Below are 18687 nucleotides of genomic sequence, written 5' to 3' on the forward strand. Positions count from 1 at the left end.
TAACTGTGAATTTGTATTGCGCAGTTTCTATAAGAATAAATGCTCAACTGCGCATAACAATAAGCTAGTTTACAGTTCCACCTTGCGCATGAACAGAAAAAAGGTCACACAATCAGGCCTGTTTGTTTTTTAATTCACTGAGATAAGCACCCCTGAATGCTTACTCATGCAACAATGCTTATTACTAGCACATCCACCTGACAGCAAGTACATTCAACACAAAACGATGAAATGAATGCTGCCGAAGTGTCAATTTACAGACCATTCAAAATTTGAGATTCATGTAGGCCTATGCTCTGCTGAGGGCAAAACTTCTGAATTTTGAGAGAAAACAGAGAAGATTCAAACAATGTTTACGATTATAAAAAAAGGGGGAAATTCCCTTCTTCCTTTTTCTAAATCGACTCGGGACAGACACTGTTGTGTTGACATAAGGCCTATCTCACGTTCTTTTCGGAGAAGCAAAGGTCATGTCCTGAAAATAAACGATCTATTAGTGGAAGAAAGAAAAACAAATAAAGAGGGGCGAGACAGCCGTGCTTCACACTTTTTATCGCAGTTTGGTATCTAAAAATCGATGACTTTTTTTTTTTTTTTGGGTGTCTTCCCCACCCTTCTCCCACATGCGTTAACTATGACGTCAGCGGTGATTCATAAGAAAGTTGACGTTTAGTCACGTGATGTGCGTCACTCGTTTTTCATTTACATGTACTATAAGTACTTTTTCTGTTTTGTTTTTTTTTTTCTTTCGGTGATGGTGTGGTGGTGTCATCTCAACACACACACAAAACACACACCGCGTATCCGTACCGCGCGTACCGTGTGGTTTGAATTACACACTCGAATGAATGAAGAGTGAGTGTAGTGTATATGTAGCGTAGTGAAGTGCCAAAGCAGTCGGTCGTGCACGCACGTTGTCTATCAGTTTTCGGAGGATACTAGTATCCGCTGTGAAATCCACTCTCCAGAACCTCGGAGGAAGATATAACACCTCTTCATTGTAGATATACCAGTGAAATTAAGAGCGTGGAATTCACGGAAATAACCCTGGAAAAAAGCAAGGATCGCAGAGAAATTGGCAGTAATATTGGTGAGAAGTGAAAATAAATGGTTGTATTATGTTTTCCGACTGTGCTTTTGTGATGAGGCCGCTGCACCGCGTACGCGACGCTAGCTCGCCGCACTCCCGAGCGAGCTGCCCCCGTGGCCTCCGCTGGCTTGCCGAGTAACTGCTCGACCGTATTTGGGCGTTAGCCGCTCGCCTCCCCGCTGCTGCTGACCCTATATTAGTAGAGCAGATAAGCCGAAGAATTGTGCAAAATTTGACTAAAGCATGAAACTTTCACCATTGTTAGTACATGCTATAAGATTAATTTTAAGATCGGGAGGTAAGTCTGAATTGACCTCTGATGACCTCTAGAGGTCAATGACCTCAAAATCTAAGAAAATTGATATTTTGCGTCATTGGTTAATGATAAACACAGTAATGATGTACCAAAACTTAATATTTGTCACAGTGAAATTGTCTTTATGTTCCACAGAGCCCTGACAGGTTTCTAGCTTTGACCTCTGATGACCTCCAGAGGTCAATGACCTCAAAATGTCAGAAAATTGATATTTTGCATCATTGGTTAATGATAAAACACAGTAATGATGTACTAAAACTTAATTTTTGTCACAGTGAAATTGTCTTTATATTCCACAGAGCCCTGACAGGTTTCTATCTTTGACCTCTGATGACCTTCAGAGGTCAATGACCTCAAAATGTCAGAAAATTGATATTTTAATGCGTCACTCATAACTCAAACACGATAATTACGTACTAAAAACTGATTTTTGTAAGAGGAATTGCCTCAATGTTCCACTGAGCCTTTCGAGTCAGATTTCTACCTTTGACCTCTGATGACCTATGATGACCTATGATGAGGCCAATGACCTCAAAATGTCAGAACATTGATATTTGGTGCAATTGGTTGATGACAAACATGATTTAGATGTTATATTCATTTGTATTACAATTGAATTGTTTTCCTATTCCACAGAGCAAGAGAAATTACTCACGTGTCTCTACCTTTGACCTCTGAGGAAGGTGACAGGTCAATGACCTCAAAATATCAGAATATTGATATTCTATGTATAGTCAATGGTCAACTTTGTAATTCCCGATGTACAATCATTTATGCTATAATAGAAGAATCTTGTCATTCCATGGAACATTGGTCATTAGCCTGTGCATTATATCCAACTTTGACCTCTCAGGACAATGAGAGGTCACTGAGGTCACGTGTGTAGGCTTACCTGCATTGATGTTTGGCTTCATTGGTGTAATCGTAAATGCTTAATCATGTACAAATCACGCACTGATGTTTTGATCAAAGTATGTACGCATATTCCACAGAGCATTGGTTTATAGTAACAGGTCTCTGAAATGTGAGAGGTCAATTACTTCAGAAATAAGCTTAAGTTTCTTGAGTGATGGCAGTGACCTCAAATACAACTGTTATGTTTGGGTTAGTTATGTAGACTAGCAAATATAGGCAAATATGGCCATTATCTCGACACTCGAGGAAAACAAGGCCCACGAGACAGATATACAGAGTGTTTAATCTATTCAGTGTAAGTCTCATAGATCTTTTCCCCCATTTGTCGGACTTATTATGGGACTGGTTTGCCTAAGTGTCAAGCTCATGGGCAATATTTGCATAGTTTCCAGCTGGTGGGCCTGTATTGGCCAGTGTAAAGCTGGTGGGTTGTTACAGTATGACTGCGATGAATGACTCATGGTCCTGGAGTATACAGTCTACAGCTGCGACATCATGGACCATCTTGAAAACTTCGACATACTGTGAGGCCCAACATGCATTCCACATGAAGCAATCCTGTGTATTGCAACTAGCTATTGCCATCCGAGACCTACCCAGGGAATAGATAAGCATTCATGGCAAACCATGGAGAAAGTGGATTGTGCAAAATATTTTGGAGTTCCAATAGGAGGCTCAGCTGGAATCAAATCGCCACAGCAGCTTAAAAAGGTTATACTTCAACCAAAGACTCTCTCCAGACGAAGATACGAGTATCATAAAGTTCAGGTGTTTTGCTACTCCATGCCGGTCAGGACTGTCCTGGAATATGCATGCATCATCTGGGATCCATTCACCCAGGTGAAACATCATGAAGTTTGGAATGATCCAGAGAAGATATGCACTCTTTAGCTGCAATGACCATCATATGCAAAACAAGCAGTGTTACAGCCACACTTGAAAAACAAAACAAAGCAAAACAAAACAAAACTACAATGGCAATCCCTGTAAGAAAGTACAGCTCAGGCAAATTCAGCGATGATGTTCTGCATCAAGAACCCCACAATATTCACTCCGCAGGAAGTTGTGGCTCTATTGCTGCATTCTTCAAAAAGGGCAAATGACCAAAAATGTCAGGCATCATTTGCAAGAACACAAAGTAGGCCTACTCCCAAAAAAGGTGGCGGCTACTCTCGGCCACTGTCTCTTGTATCTCTTTGAAACACTTCAGGAGAGAGATACTCAATATACAGCTCTCTTATTAAAGATACATATGTCTCTCTTTTTGTTTTTGCATTTGTTTGTTGTTTTTTACTTCATATAGCTCTTTGGATACCTTCTTTAACCAATTAAGAAAAGGCTCCATGACAGAATATTACAAGATTACACAGTGTAATGAAGAAGAAGAAGAAGAAGAAGAAGAAGAAGAAGGAGAATAGGAAACGAGATCTGCTGTCAATGATGCAGAGCCAATACCAATCAGTTCCATGGCAGATCTTAGTCGGCACTGCAAAGGTTTGGATGTCTCTCTCTGTTGACAAAGGATATTCTAAAGCTCCAAGTAAGTCCATGGGGTGGTTTACATTGGCTGGGCATAGAGGGTTGGGTTGGGTATATGAGGATATGATGCTTTGTTATAACAATTAGGTCTGAGATATCTATTTTTATGTTTGTTTTGACCATCCCGCATGGATCTCCAACGAAAAGGAATGATAATGTGTTAGACCCAGCCGCCACCGTGTTTTTTCAATAGATTTTGATTTTACAGTGTAGTTGAGAAAAAAGTAACCGCTCATTGTCCTAGATGGAAGTCAAAATTGAACTGTGTGTGGAATACTCTGCATACAATTTTGGACGCACACACACACACACACACACACACACACAAAATGCATTTTTAAAAATATATTTAAATATAATCATAAGCAGCTGGCCATTACAAACCGATGAGACCAGACATCAATATTCTTACATTTTGATGCATATCTTTCAATATCCTCCAGAGGTCAGAGGATCATCGCTAATGTTCATGTGAAATGAGTACACGCATTTGAATTGCTCACTTTTATTGCTAAAGAAATACACAATATGTGCATCATGCCAATCATTAGATATTGTATCAGTTTCATTTTCAGTCTTGGATTATTTTTTCTATGTACATATAAAATCGTGGCAAAGTAAACAACTTTCACATCAAAATATAAACGAGAATACTAAAAAAGAAATAGATGTAATAACGTGCAAGGCAAATACCAGGCCTACATCATCTTAAGGTATACAGGTGAAGGAAATCACCTTATTGATAAACAATTTACTTGACTGGGATAGCGACCACTGAACAATATTGTTTCTTAAAACTCTCTCTTCTTTTCAACAAGTGGAATAAAACACATGCACATACCGGGGCATCAGTTTGTAGGAGGGGTGGGGTGGTGGCAGGGATAGTTGACCCCCGCCCCATTAAATTCTGAGATGTGGACTATGTTTTGTTGTTGTTAGTTTTTGTTGTTTGTTGTTTTTTGCTTTTTAGACAGAAAACTGCCCAAGTTTTTCACTTTAAGTGTGCATCGGATTGTTAAAATTCAATTCTGAAATGCAAAATCTCCCTTCTGTGAGAGGGGATATCTCCTTTCGATAGACTCCTTCCCCCTGCTTGGTTCCTTCCACAGATATAACATACTTTGGGGAATGATAATTTCCCTTATTCTATGAAAAAAATGTTTTTAAGAGATATTTTTATTTGAATTCCAAAGATGAAAAGGCTTTCCTATATATGCACGATTGTTCATTTTGGAGGGCAAGAGGCATTTGCCCCGCCTCCCGAGAAAATATGGGAGGGGGAATGGTGGGGACATAAAACTTTGCCTCCAAGTATTTCCTGAGATTGAGATTTTTTTCTTCACTTTTTTTGACAGAAAATGAATTGTCACTGAACATTTCAGCTATAGTATGCACCAGATTAAAAGGCAGAATCTCCTTTGCATACCCCCTCCCCCACACTATCTTTCGTTATGTCCCCTTCCATATACGCTCAGTGCTTTTGTCCCATTTTTGTTCTATATTATCAGAAAGTATGTACTAGATCTTTAATTTCAGTTCCGACATATTAAAGAAAATCCCTCTTGTTGGAGGAGGTAGTGTATCTTTCAATTAACAATCCCTCCTCGGTTTCTACCCTTAGATTTGGTACACTCCTTTTACTGATAATTTCCCAAATATTCCATCATAAATGTGTATACTAGATTTTTTTTTTTACATTTCTATTCTTACTGCAAAGGCTCCCTCGCATGGGAAGGATTGGGGGACAGCCCCTTTCATACCCTCCTCTCGCCGCATCAGCCTCTCCTCCATGCATTGATTATAGCTACACATTTGGGTATGGACTTTTTTTTCAAAATGGTAGTTCAACCAAGAGTGGCACGAGATCATTGAATTACAAACAAAAGAATGCAAAATCTCCATAATGTGGGAGGGGGATACCTCCACCCACATCCTTCTGTCGATTGGTCTTCCTCCATAGATGGCTGACTTACTACACCTTTTTGATACAAATTTCGAGGTATTCGTTCAAAAATGCCTGTGTGCCAGGTCGTTGAATCTCATTTCTCAAAATACAAGAGCTCTGTCGAATGGGAGTGGAATACCCTACCCTCGCCAACGCTGCGCTTGCTGGGTTCCCATCCATATAGACTTGGTACACCTTGGTGATCCATAATTTTCCAAATATTCCCCAAAACGTATGCATCAGATTGTTTAAAAAACAACAACAACAACTTCGTCTTTGGGAGGAGGGTAGGCGAGATGCGCCCACACCCCATCAACTTCCGTATAAGTGATGACGCACCCATTAAACAAGAGCTACACTGAATCACTGATTTCAGGTCTAAACCTGCAAAAATCCAACCCCCCACCCACATCCTCCCCCTCCCCTCCGCTTCATTCCTTTGCACCATGAACTTATGCTTTTACATATTTTCCAAGTCCCCCCCCCCCCCCCACGTGAAAACAGATCGACACCCCTTGCTCTGTGCACATACCCGACTTAGATAATTACCTGAAAAGTTGTGCGGAATGAGTAGCCACTTTTTTGGTAACAGAAATGCATGGTTTGTAAGCCCTACATTATAAACAATTATTAACTATTATCGCAATATCAATATTAACATCCTCACATTTCATTCGAGGTATTTGAGCTTGTGTGATTTTCATAGGTGAACGGTAATGGCTCGTTAATAAACAGGGCCTACGAGTGCTCTCTAAAACATCATCATGTTTACCATTGATGATGCCAAACTATTCTGATACTTTGAGGTCATTGACCTCTCGAGATCATCAGAGGTCAAAGGCAGAAACTCGTCTGTGTGCCTTGGAATATGAAGACGATGTCATTGTACACAGATATGTTTGTTTTGTACATCTTTACCATGTTTGACCTTTCACCAATGATGTCATACTTCAATATTCTGATATTCTGAGGTCATTGACCTCTCAAGGTCATCAGAGGTCAAAGGTAGAAACCTGTCTGCTCTTTACAATATGAAGACAATTTCATTATAAGACAGATATGCTTGTTTTGTACATCTTAACAATGGTTACCATTAACCAATGACATCACAGATCAATATAATATTTTGAGATCATTGACCTCCAAAGGTCATCAGAGGTCAAAGGTTAAAACCTGTCAATGCTCTGTGGAATCAGAAAATGGTTTCCCTGAAGTATAGATGCCTGTTTAGTGAATCATAACCACATATATCATTCACAAATGTCTAAAAACATCGATATTTTGATATTTAAAGTTCATTGACCTCTGGAGGTCATCAGAGGTCAAAGGTAAAAACCTGTCAGTGCTCTGTTGAATCTGGAAATGATTTCTCTGTGGTATAAATGCATGTCTAGTGCAACATAACCACATATATCATTTGCAAATGTCTAAAAACATCGATTTTCTGATATCTAAAGTACATTGACCTCTGGAGGTCATCAGAGGTCAAATCAGACTTACCTCCCGATCTTAAAATAAATCTTATGGTATGTACTAACACTGGTGAAAGTTTCATGCTTTAGTCAAATTTTGCACAATTCACGTGATTTTGAGGGCTTATCTGCTCTACTATATCACCGGCAGCGAGAGGAAATTGTCGGAAGACATTCAGCTAGTGGCAAGAGTTGTTCCTAAGTGATGATGAAGAGGGTGTGTCGAGAGCATAGCAACTAGATCTAGACACTAGGGATGCCTCATTCATTTCATAGGTCTAGAACCTATGTCTACTCTTTCGTGACCGAAGAGAGGCCGTCATTATTGTAAAACTCAAAAGATTTCTCCGGAGATCCGCCGCTTTGCCCCAACGCTGCACGTTGGGGCTGGTCGCAGTTAAAGTAAGCCTATAGACGTCTAGCTAACGACACGTTACACCCATGTTTTGTCAAGGCAGTTTTCACTTGATGATACTGATACTGATAGCTGAATACTTGTAGATCCCTCTAAATACAATTAATATAGAGTCTAACTGTAGCAAAAAAATTACAGTGTATCTTTCCCAATAAAATTTTACAGGACAATGCCTACCCTCTCCCAAAATATATAGACGTCTATCTTGTACTAGGTCTAGTTGTAGAATATTATTTATTAGAAGTAAAACTATTTGAGCATAGATCTACCAAAAAAAAATCTTAAATAGAATCTACATGTTACCTGTTATTACACAATCCCATTTGTGTGTGTGTGTGTGTGTGTGTGTGTGTGTGTGTGTGTGTGTGTGTGTGTTGTAGAATCTATACGTATATAATCACTTGACTGGTCTGTATCTGGTCATCGGGGATTTGTTCCGCGGAGACTACGTCTGGCTTCAAGGAATATGCTCCTATGGAGTCCTACAGAGGAGAGCCGTAAATTTCAAAAAATGATAAGAAACTCCTCCGGACAGACGGATTTTTCTGTCTAGTGAATCACATCACATGCCATTGTAACCCTGTCTGGGGCCCCAGCGCTATCCGTTGTACAGTTGTCGCGAAGCGTTGGGCCCAGTCCCAGTTGATAATGCCAATTGCAATACAATTGCTAATGTATTGTAGTCCGAAGTACTTGGTTTCTGGTTTACGATTTGTCAAGAACCTGCTAATGATAGAGGTTCTACTCAGTGCTGCATTAGGATGTTGTTGCCAATATTCCTTGTGACTTCTTCCCGGTCATGAAGTGTACACAGTGTACGGTACACACTATACACTACATTGCATTGTACATGTGTACAAGTAGGTTACAAAACATTCTGGCGTAATCTGTATTGTTATTTTCTTTCTAAACCACTGATTTATTTTTGCCTTACCTAGAGAAAGTTTCATGTCACACTTGAAACTGATACACAATACCAGTTAATACTACTGTGCACTAATTGTCACACATACATGTAGTGCTTTTTGTAGATGCACATGCAACTTGACAACGTTGTATTTGTATAATCCAGCCCCCCCCCCCCCCCCCCCATCCACTCTTTTGTTTTGGTTATGTGAAGTTCTGTATTTGCTATGTTTAGAGAGTCTCTTTTTTTTTTAAATTACGAATCAGGACTTCCCGACGATTTTGCGGGTGGTTAAACTCATAAATATTGTGTTGTGCTTCCGTAGACTGTCTAGCACAATATTTACCTCAGACTTATGCCTAATTCGCACCAGACTCATGCTTTGTGCTGTGACCATTTAGAGTCCCTATCATCAGACGTAAACGTGGCACGACTCTCGGAGGTCGTGCCATGTTTTGATTGACTCTAAACGGGGTATAAGACTCTTTACAAGTTATTCAACGGATTGGACCGTAAACTCAATCTCCAGATCTGTGGTTCCAGTCCTGTGGCATCGCGGCAGCAGTGGTAGTGTCTGTAGCTGAGCAAGGCATACGTACAATATCCCCATTATTGCCCTATTATTCCTTCAGAAGGGACTCAAATTAAGATGGTGGTCTGTGGTTGCGTTGTTTTATTTTCACATTTTAAAATCACTTCATCATTGGCCACGTGAGCAAAATAAAGCAGAGTTGAACTCAATTAATCCAGACCAGTATTTAGCAAATTATGCCCGCCAAGCCCTTAAAAGCCTCCCCCCCCCCCCCCCCCCCCCCCCACCAGTCACCACCACCTGCAGTTTTGTGGTGGTGGAAATGAGATTTTACGTCTTACAGTGAAATAAACGAGCCCCAGCTGCAGCTTGTGAGCAGGAAGGCCGTCCTAAACACATCGCCCAATGCTGGACTGTAAAATAAGGATACTTCAGCTCAGTTTAACCCTCTTGTTGTATTTGTTTGTTTGTTATATTGTTGTTTTTTAGCAAACTTTGCCTATAAAGGTTTAGTTTAGAGATTTATGGTATATAGCAGTGCCCAATATTAGAAGGTGAAACATTAAAGAGGTTTTAGTGTGGTTGCTTTTAGAAATAAAGCTTCTCCTTCAAGTGAAAATACCACTTAGTGTGTACATGTCTGTGAGAAAGACAAATAAACAAACAAACCTGCACAGCAATAGTGTAAAAGGTCATACAACATTACAAATGTACCCAAGTACTTCTTGATGCCGAGAAAATGACACCTCTTTCAGCATCGTTTTTATGATTTATGTCAAATTCTACACTGGTTGCAAAAGTGCAACACTGTTATAGTAGTAAATTATACCAGTGATTTAAAGATTTTAGATGTGGATTTGTTACAATATATATGTTAATATGAATCAGACATCGTCATTGTCTTTGTCTTTAATAGTACCCTACTATGAAACTTTTCATTGCTGTTTGACAAAATAATGTAACATGACGCAGCTACAGTTGATGAAGTGTTTATTGTACAAATGCTGTGTGTGATCCTGATCAATCAAATGTATTTTAATGTATGAATCAGTGACATCTACAGCTGTCCACACATTCATAATACATGCTGTGAGTGATATACATAGATGGATCAAATGCATTTTAATGCATTCAAGTACACTGTAAAAGTGACATCCATCCACACATTCATACATAAAGTACACTATTCCAGTCTTTCCACAGTGTGAGTGATTGGTGTATGACAAGTGTATCTTGTGAGTCACCTGTGAGCTTGGCAGCTGAAGTTACTTTTTGAGTTCACATTTCAAAATACAGCTGTACACTGTGCATGTCTCACATGCCCAAAGATGATTTATTATCATTTTTTGTTGTTTGTTGGTTAATTTTTTTTTTTTGGTGTGTAGTGTATTGTAGGACTGTCTTGATTCAATGAGCTGGGGAACTGTACAGTATTACACATGTTTGGAGAGTAGGGAGTGGGGAGGAAGGGGGGGGGGGGGGGTTACGGGTCACAGGGTTGTGAGTTGGTTTGAGGCCAAGTCTCGATGGTAATAACAAAAGGATACTGTACAAAGTAGTATGTATTGTAAAGCCAGACCAATTCTCCTAGTCCTACAATAGTGTACCTGTGTCTGGCCGTTTTGAAGAGCTACAGCCACATTGCTACGATCAAAAGACTCTGCATGGTATTGATTTTCTTTTCCTTTTCCTTCTTTTCTTTTCCATAAAAGACTGCTGGGTAGTATTGTGTTTGATAACACAGGTCCCTCTCTCAATTGAAGTGTACAATGTGATAATACGGATGTTATTCAGATTATAAAGCAAAGAGCTTAAATTTACCCCGCGCGAGTCGTAAAGTAAAGTACCTGGGTACTGCAAATTGTACTTGCCCCGTGCCTGGGGGCTACTAAAACTCGCTTTCTGAAGACAAGCAGTGTGTGAATGGCCACTTGCATCATATGAGAATAGGCCTACATTTTGGTTTTGATGCTCAAATTTGTAGTGATGAATGACATCCTTGAAAATTTAGGGATGCAGTTGCTGCATAGAGCCAACATTACTTTTCAAAATTAGATCTTTATGTCCATTGTAGAGTACTTACGGATGTAGTATACAAACAATGTGTCCTGAAACTTGTACAATCCTTACGTGTATGAGCACACTGTGCAGCAATTATTTTGACATACAATGTAGGCCTAAATATATTGTACAATGAATTGTTCCTTTATAGAATGTTTGTATCCATGTGTGGTAGCCTACTGGGACGCTAATTGAAAATACATTGTAAATGACAGTGTGTAAATTTACGATGCGTGTACAATTTGTATCTTATGATAAGTGCATTTCATGTTCTTCTTGCACGCTTAAAAACACCAGTATAAAGCGCCGTATAGATGCAATTATTATTATCATTATTCTGTAATTCATTTTTTGTGTCTATCAAGGGCAGTCAGGGTAATCATATGATGACAATTGCAAATTACACTGTACCTTTGCCCTGTCACCTGATAAATTCCATGTCATCATACAGTTGTATGTAATGCTTACTTATTGGATAACAGGAAGCAGTTTTTATCAAAGAACAAAAACAAAACTGTATAAAAACAACATGATGTCAATATATGGCCAAGGTCTTGACTTTTATGGTGAATGCTGATGGCAGTATTGATCTTGAAATAAAAACCTTTGTGCAGTTTATCCTACAATATTTCTAGCTCTTGTTGATTTCCCGGTTTTTGTTCTGCCACAGGATGGCACACATCCTCCTCTCTACTTTTTCATCTTTCCTTTTTCCATTCCAAAGGGACTGTCTGTTCCATGCACTGTATATTACACGCAGGCCTTTTATTTAGCTAGATTTCAGCATAAAGACCATCTGCAGTGTTGATGTCGAGTTGAATATTAACTTTGTCTATTTAATGTCTGTATGCAGTGTACAGGTACCGGTACATCAATCTTAAATGTCTTTGAGGAGGATTTTAAAGGTAAAACACTGTATCCTGTATTAAAGAAGTTACAACAACTGTACAATGTAAGATCAACATTGGATACAGCTTGATGTTTATTGTATCTATAGCCAATATCCTGTGTGTCCACAGAGAGTGAATGAAGTGCTTACACTACACACAAAAGCCATTGATTTTCAACCCCTCCCAGGGTAGAATCACATTCAAAGTGAATGCATCTCATTTCCTGGGGATGAGGGATTTACCCTTCTTTGCTCTTAATAGCTGTTTGATGTTCTTCCTGCATCAGAAGAGTTTTAAAGCCCAAACAAAGTTCTGGTACGACTGCAAAAGTTGTCAAATTTCGCTCCCAAATGTGAACGTATGCTTAGGAAATGTGCAGGATAACGATGTTATAACAAGATATTCGATGGGTAACGACGAAAATGCGAAATATTAACCAAAAAGGTTCAGTCAACCCTACTTACCCGAACGGGGTCAGGCTAAACTCGGACTCGAGGATAGCTCGGCTTCGCTTTGATGACGGCGGGATGAGTTGTAATGGTTGTCCCTCTGTGTACAGTGTTGTCCTATGGGAGCGCCCTGTATAAACTAGCGCTTCGTGTTCTGGCTACTCGCAGTAATGGTCCGAGTTGTTACAACGCGCGCATCAAAAACCTCTTTTGCGCGCATGTAAAATTAGTGTGCGCCTATCAAGCACCTCTAAAACAATCAAAGGCGCTTGATAAACACTACAAAAACTCCAAAGACCGCGCGTCTCAGCAACTGAGGACCGCGCGCTGTCATTTTTGTTTTGTTTGTACAGGATTACATTGTACGTTAGCACGCACTTTCCTGTCCATTCAGTTACTAGTAGGCCTCATTTGGTATTATGCAGTGGCCAGTAGAATGTGGCGATCACGAACTGCGTGTGAATTGTCTGAAGTAGGGTCGAATTTTTCCCGAGACCGAGTTAGTCTGGAGCCTTCTGGAATAAAAGTCGGTTTTCCTACTATTATTATTTTTCTCAAAATACTCCAAACCGACTCATCATTCGGGCAAACGGCGTCAGCCAGGTAAGTTTCTTAGTGGACTCTTTCGATATATTGCAAGCAAAAATGAAATGGTGCTAGACGGGTTCTCAAGCACTTACCGAAACTTAGTTTTCACTTTAATCCCACTTAACCTGTTGAGGACAGACTGGTTTTGCTATTGAACACACATTTCCCATAGATACCTGTTCAAGTATTCTTGGGACTCGTCTTCAGTGCCAGGGTTATAAAAGTACTAGTATAGTGGTTGCAGTGTACACTTCTTATTGTGTCTCAGGTATGTGGACCAGTGTATCATACCACAGATTTCTTTCAAGTTTTCTTTTTTGTTTAAAGGTAAAACATAGTTGCCATAATATGCCTGCAGAAACTGTTGATTTTTGCTTTAAAATAGATACATGAATGCATGACAAATGTGTGAAATATCACTGTGATGACAGGGAATTGGTGAATTGGGACTTTTGAGACAGAGTTATGAGGATTTTGGTCAAATTTGTGATAAAATAAGCACAGTGATGGAATGACAAATATTAGATCCTTTCAGAAGAACAATTTGTCATTTTCACCTTTGAGATGATATGCAGTGCATTTGTGTCAAAGGAGTCAAATTTTCTTTGAGTTACTAATTTTGTGAATATCGGTTGATTCACAGATACTGTATTGTGAAAATAAAAGTACTGCAAAATACACAGCATAGACAGTTTGTCTGCATCATAATCAAGTTGTTCTTGTAAATGGCTACACACATACATTTGTACACCTCGCCACCCAGGCTACAAAATTCTATTTATTTCATAGTCATAGTCACATTGCAACAGACTGTCAAGCCAAATGTGCATGCACATTACTGGAGCAAAAAAAAAAAAAAGAAAAAGAAAAAAAGTAAATGAATAAAAAAAAAATCATCTACATTTAATACTACTAATACTGTGGTAGTGAAAGTCACCATTTTTTTTTTTTTTTTTTGTTAATTACAGTAAATGTGTTCAGGAAAGATTAATCATTGTATAAATGTACAATGTACATATGATGACATTAGAACATAATACCAAGGAGTTGTACAAACTCCTTGATGATACCAATGGGCCTACCAATTTTGATTACGTTGTAAATTCGGACATGTAATTAAAAAATTCATGGTTGAGTGAACACATGACTGTAAAATTAATTGTACTGTGGCAGAACCAAATGTATCAACTTGTGTAGGATGCACTGTACAATGTACATGTACACACTCTGTACATCTGTGAATAGTTACTGTTGAAGCTGTGGGAAAGGGCAAACGGTGGCCAATTTTATGCATGAATCACCAAGATGCGTGTACGTGGGGGAGTTGATGATACTCCATCGTGTGGTGCGCTATCCATGCTGTCAATCATGCGTGGAGTCTTTGACACCTTCTGAGCAGTGAAGCCTAGAGATGAAATGTCATCGACAAGTCACATGTGTCTGTCATTTTTGAAATACCAAGTATAAAGCAGCAGCTTTTGTTTTTGCTGTTTCAATGGAAAATATATTTGTCAGAAGATTGACAGTATGGTTATGAGACACAAAAGAGGTGTTCCTTTGACTTCAAAAAATGTTTGAGTTTAAAGAAAATATAGTCTGTATGTTTAATAGAGCGCTGCACCCTGGTTCAGGGGTAGTGGTGAGATATACAGCCACATGATCCTGGAATGGACAGTCATTTCGTTTAAATACAGTGTGTATGTTTGCAACATTGTCCCAAATGTTTTGTTGTTGTTGTTTTTTTTTCCCAGTGTGTAGTGTGTTTACAGTGTGGATGTGTAGTACTGTATGTTTTGATTCCCTGTGGGTGGTTATGGTTGTACAAAATGTACATTATAGCATAAATTGAAATTATACCCCCCAACATCTGGGCCCAGGGGACAATAGTGACTGTACACTTGTTTTACTTGAACTTGAAGGGTGTGTTGGACAGCTATACTGTGTAGGCCTATATAGTGAAATTTCGATAGCCAATCAGCATTAAGATCTCCACTTCCTGTTTTGATATAGTGTAGTATATATTCAATATTGATACTGTATTGGTTACTATTCTAAGGAGTGTTTGAAATGGGGGGGGGGGGGTGGAGGAGGGAGGGGGAGTACAATTTCACTGAGTAAGCTTTGCAGCACAGGAAAGAAAGGGGTACCGTACACTTGTACTGTACATGAATTTAAAGTTTGTTTCTTTATTTTTTATTTTTGTTTTTACATACATAATTGGAGTACATTGTATATCATAAGATTAGTGCATAGGGCATACTGCAGGGCAATAATGCCAATTACGTACTTTTGGTTTGTTAGTGGAGTGACGTTAATGTGTGTGAATTTTTTTTTTTTTTCAGTACCGGTACAGATCTTAAAGCAAGTTTTCCCGCTGCCGTCAACTTTATGAGCCTCTTGGCAAGTACATGAAGAATGTATGCATGGAGCAGTCATACAACAGTCATCTTAAAGTGGTGCAAAAATAAATTGTATGTACACCATTTGTATAGTGTGGAACGTGAGTTTACATAAAAAAGGACATCAGGACATTAGGCTACTGATGATGCGTAATGTACAATGTATTAAAACAGAGAACCGGAACCTACAGTGCATGTCTTTTGTCTTCCAGTGTACGTTGTCCTGATAATTACCAGGGACTTCATTTTCTTTTTGTATGAGCCATAAAACTGGTTAATATGATAGCCTGCAACTTCACTCTATTGTGTATCAATGCAGTTGTTGAATGTATGCTAACGGTAATATGCTGTACATGATAATGGTAATTAATGGTGATGAGAGGGAATTTAACACCATTGCTGTTAAAAAAAAAAAAGAAAAAAAAAAGATCAGATGTCTGCATTGGTTTCAGAGCTTTGTGTATTGTGTGAGGTTATGTTGTGCCCTGTGTGGGATTGAGTTCCCATGTCGGCCTATCTTCTGTGGCTCATACATGTACAACCTGTATGTCTAGTGTACGAGTACCTAAGGGAGCAAAAAGTGTCCGTAAAAATAGCAAATTTGCTGCCAATACTGTTCCCCCCACCCCCCCCCCCAAAAAAAAAGGAATAAAGAAAAAAAGAATCAACCAAGCAGTCCAATAAACAACAACAAAAAACAATATTTGCAATTGGACAGGAGAACAACAGTATGATATGTATACAGTATGTACTGTATATCACTCAAGAAATTGGTTGTATTTTACAAGGGGAATTTAATACAAACTTTATGCTTTATGAAATTTGGATCAAGGAGCATCAAGATTGTTGTAGTGGTAGAAATACTGGGCACCTTGTGTGACTAGACAAGTGTGGTGAGGGTGTGCATGTCATGTGATACATGTCATGTGATGCATGTCATGTGATCAGCCAAGTTGCACCAGGTCTATTTTGAGGATCACGTTTACAAGAGCCTGAAGATTTGATGCATAAATATTTAAAAGCAAAGATAATGCCTTTAGAAAAGCTTTTCTGCCATGTCACACTCATTTTATTCAAGTTCGTTGATACAAAGTTAGGCCTACACGTATAATACAACTGTAGATAATATACTGTATATGACATATATTTCGGGGGTCTAACTTTTCGCGAATCGGGAATTCCCAACTATTTCGCGAGTGGTTAAATTTGCGATCGTGGAGTCCTGAACTGAACGGAGAAGAGTGTACAAATGTACACGCGCACGTCACATTCACATCGGGATCAGAGTCAATATTTTCACGTGTCTTTAATTTTGCGAATAGCACCTGACTCGCGATATTCGCGAAAATAAAAACCTCGCGAAATATTCGGCGTATACAGTAATATGGAATACATGTATTTTAAACATTTTTTTTTTCAGCTTTATATTGTTCTTTTCACGAATAATATTTTGCACTAAGTACGCGTACAGTGTAATTTGTATGGCCTCATAAAATTGCATTCATGTTGAGTGCCATTTTACCTCAGATTCTGATAGCTCAATATAAATCTGAAGACTGTGAACTTTATGATATTTAAAACATATTTGCAGATTGTGTGCTATGCAAGAGAGAATGTGTTCTCTGTCAAGTGTAATCGGGGCCATGGGCTGGTCATTCCAGGTTCCTAGGCCAGGAAGTGGCCCGGTGACACGGGTTCCGGAATTGTGGGACTGAATGGGGTGTGGGGGAGCAACGGCACAACCCCTCCCCGTGGGTGGTTATGATATGGAGAAAGAATGAAATGGGGTTTGGCTGACTGCTGAGTACACTGACCATGCTCTTGTCCAAAGATATTTTAAGCAAGCTGACCTTCGGAGCAATTATTTTGTATTTCCCCAGGCTGCTTGTAATGGTTTCTACTCATGTGCATGAAATAGTGAGTCTGTATGGTGCACAAGGCGGCTGAAACCTGTATCACTACTCTTGGGTCTTGATATCGTTAAAAACATAGTTTATTGATTTATAGCCATAAAACATGACACAAGGCATCTGTGTTAACTTGCTCATTGGATCACTGTACACCAGATCACCTTTGATCATTACTACATGTAGTGTGCAGGCCTGCTAGTGTGTGCATTCTTTAATCCCGAGCATGAAGTTTTCATTTGGAATGTTGAATTAATGATCTTTTTCTTGCATACAATTTCTAGGAAACGGTGTGTACAAAGCTATCACTATAAATGAGCCAACGCAGCATTTATACTATGTGTACTTCTGTCATTATGATTTAGTAATTTGTTTGAGTGAGGAATGCGAGTGATCAGAAACTGTTTGGTTCTATGTGCAGTTGCTAATGCTACTGGTACACTGTACAGTGCTACAAGATTAGGGTGGATGTGTAATAGGAATGGTTTTGACAGCTCACTTGCCAACATTTTGTAAAATTGTTGAGTTTGACTTTATGCAGAGTCATCAAATCTTTGGAGTGCTCGCAAGCACAAATTTTGTTTACAAGACTGCATTTATCATCAAATGTTCTTTTTTTTCTCCTCTCCTGTATTTTTGAGTATGTTTGTTTATTTGTTTTCATATTTTAAGGTATTGGGGGGGGGGGGGGGGAGGTGAAAAAAGTTGACCCTGACCCAAGCTTGACATCCATATGAAAAGTAGCAGCACTGAACCAGACCGGCGTCAACTAAACTAGATCAGCAGAAGTTTATGCTATATACGCCCATCGGCAGAGTGGTACACTGTACAGCAACTGTCAAATCTTAGGCCTATGAAGTACAGCTTTAAAGACATTGTTTACCATAATTTGCAGATGATGCAAAAACCCAGCTGTAGTGCTTCAAAATTGTTCTAAAGTGTGAGTTAGGGATAGAAACAACCAATGTAAATATTTAGTCAGTAGAATTGATAGAAAATGTAAACAATAATTATAAAATTGTTAGAATTTTAAACCATCTACATGTGTGTACAGTTATGGTTTATTGAGAAAATAGTGATATCTACATGGCACCTTTTAGGCTTTACACTTATTACAAAATTTTTATATGGTAGGATGTTTTGTGGTACAACTGACCTACACAATTGTATGTACGGTATAGTCCATATACACAGTGGTAAATAGTACCTTTAACATTGTTCTTGAATAGATATCTCAAAAGCATGTAGTTGTAAACTGTAAA

At 39.0% G+C, this 18687-nt stretch overlaps 1 protein-coding gene across 1 annotated transcript in view; it reads left to right on the plus strand.

Annotated features, from left to right (window-relative positions):
* The first annotated feature begins 951 nt into the window (after nt 1-951).
* Nucleotides 952-18687, plus strand: part of LOC139744757 (uncharacterized) — a 145912-nt gene continuing 128176 nt past the window's right edge. The window contains exon 1 of the mRNA XM_071655178.1: nt 952-1090. The gene's annotated coding sequence lies outside the window, so the exon portion shown is untranslated. The remainder of the gene's footprint in view (nt 1091-18687) is intronic.

Source organism: Diadema antillarum, unplaced genomic scaffold (genome assembly GCF_040938485.1).
Source record: "Diadema antillarum isolate AM-2024a unplaced genomic scaffold, OU_Dant_1.0 seq00001207_RagTag, whole genome shotgun sequence".
NCBI classification, from domain to species: Eukaryota; Metazoa; Echinodermata; class Echinoidea; order Diadematoida; family Diadematidae; genus Diadema; species Diadema antillarum.